Source organism: Nerophis ophidion, linkage group LG09 (assembly GCF_033978795.1).
Source record: "Nerophis ophidion isolate RoL-2023_Sa linkage group LG09, RoL_Noph_v1.0, whole genome shotgun sequence".
NCBI classification, from domain to species: Eukaryota; Metazoa; Chordata; class Actinopteri; order Syngnathiformes; family Syngnathidae; genus Nerophis; species Nerophis ophidion.
The window spans coordinates 64383382-64385817 of NC_084619.1; positions in this window are offsets into that span (position 1 = coordinate 64383382).

A 2436-nucleotide genomic window follows, 5' to 3' on the forward strand; every position below is an offset into this window, starting at 1 on the left:
ATCACATCTTTGGTATTTGATTAATCATGATTAATCACTCAAAAGCTGATATTTAACATGTCCGAGAAGGCTGTCTTGGAACAAAGTGTATTGATATTAGGCTTTATTGTTTTTAGTTTGGAGTAGAAATAAGTACAAATTACTGCTGCTAGACAAATCATTTTAAAATAAGTTTAATCACACCTCCGGTATTTGATTAATCATAATTAATCACTCGAAAGCTGATATCTAACACAACGAGAAGGCTGTTTTTGAACGAAGTGTATTGATATTAGGCTTTATTGTTTTTAGTTTACAATAGAAATAAATACAAATTACTGCTCTAAGGCAAATAATTTTTAAAATTAGATTAATCACATCTTCGGTATTTGATTAATCATGATTAATCACTCAAAAGCTGATATTTAATATGTCCGAGAAGGTTGTTTTGGAACAAAGTGTATTGATATTAGGCTTTATTGTTTTTAATTTACAATAGAAATAAGTACAAATTACTGCTGCTAGACAAATCATTTTAAAATAAGTTTAATCACACCTCCGGTGTCTGATTAATCATGATTAATCACTCAAAAGGTGATATTTAACATGTCTGAGAAGGCTGTATTTGGACTAGTGTCTTGATATTATGCTTTATTATTTTTAGTTTACAATAGAAGTAGGTCAAAATTACTGCTGCCAAACAAATCATTCTATGGTATTTGATCAATCATCACACTGAAAAAGGGTGGCCAATAAACGGAAATGAGCGCTACTTAAAGCTAAAAATGCTTTTTATTTTTTTTGTGTGTGTGTGTGTGTCAGCGGTTAGAATTGACTGTGAAAGTGGACGTCGAGCCGGCGAAGACGTGTCACATTAGCGGAGCGTCAGCAGATGTCACTTTCCTCCCGCGTGCAATTTTGCTTGTGTTATTGTCAGGTAGCAGGTGTATATGCCCGCTGACAAACCGCCTCCTTTTGTCCGGCCGCTGGCTTACAAAGTCAGTGTAAATTAACAATGACCCCCCCCCCCCCCACCTCCCAGGCAACGTCACGCAGCCCGTGCAAGGGGGGCCTGTCGATGCTACAAAGCCAGGGGCCCCCGCGTGCTTTGCGCGCGGGGGCCCCCCCTCCCTCGACCGCTCATGAAGGATGGCGGGCCACGAGGAGGGCCGAAGGGGAGTGGGTTTTCAAACACATACCATATGCAGTTAGGCAGAGGCTCATTTATCAGACCTCAGGCTTTTTTTTTTTGTTACACCTCGGACCCCCCAGCACTTTCTCTCCTTCCCCGAGGGGTTAGTCACCTCCTAACTGAGTGGAGCACATGACAAGGCTCTGAGTGCACTTCCTGGGAATAACAAGGAATTGATGATGAGAGCGCGGAAGTATGATTTAACGCCGTGGTCTCCAACCACCGGGCCGCAGAATATTTTTTTATAAAAATGTTTTTAATTTTATTTATTTATTTTTTTTAAGTTTTTATTAAATCAACATTAAAAAACACAATATACACTTACAATTAATGCACCAACCCCAAAAACCTCCCTTTTTCATGACAAAAAAAAAAAAAGACCACTGCTTTAACGGACTGATCTGGGACCTGTTTTGGTTCTTGACCCTTTCCTTGCTGATTATGTGCATAAATTATGGATGAAAAAATACACCAAAACATTTTGCAGCAACTCACATATTGTGGTTCACTAACTTTTTTGTTTTTGCTATTGCTTCTATAATGCCGTGATAAGTAGTGAGAATTTTTTTTCACTCTGAAAAATCCATAATTTCACTCCAAAAAGTATGTTTAGTATTCACGGGAAGATAGGTTGTTGTACAAATGTATTGATATTATGCTTTATTGTTTTCAGTTTACGATAGAAATAAGTAAAAAAAAAATACTGCAAAAAGACAAATCTTTTTTAAAATAAGATTAATCACATTTATGGTATTTGATTAATCATGATTAATCACAAAAAAATAGATATTTAACATGTACGAGAAAGCTGTTTTTTACAAGTGTATTGATAATATACGTTGTTGTTTTTAGTTTACAAAAAAAATAAGTACTAATTACTACTGTGAGGCAAATCATTTTTAAAATAAGATTAATCACACCTTTGGTATTAGATTAATCATGATTAATCACTCAAAAGCTGATATTTAACATGCCAGAAAACGCTGGTTTTAGACAAATGTGTTGATACTATATTTTATTATTTTTAGTTTACAACTAAAAAAACAAGTACAAATTACTGCTGAAAGGCAAACAATTTTAAAATGATATTAATCAGTATTTGATTAATCATGATTAATCACTCAAAAGCTGTACACGAAGGCTTTTATGGGACAAATGTATTGATATTATGCTTTATTGTTTTTAGTTGACAATAGAAATAAGTAAAATGTTACTGGTGCAAAATCATTTTAAAATAATATTAATCACACCTTCAGTATTTGATT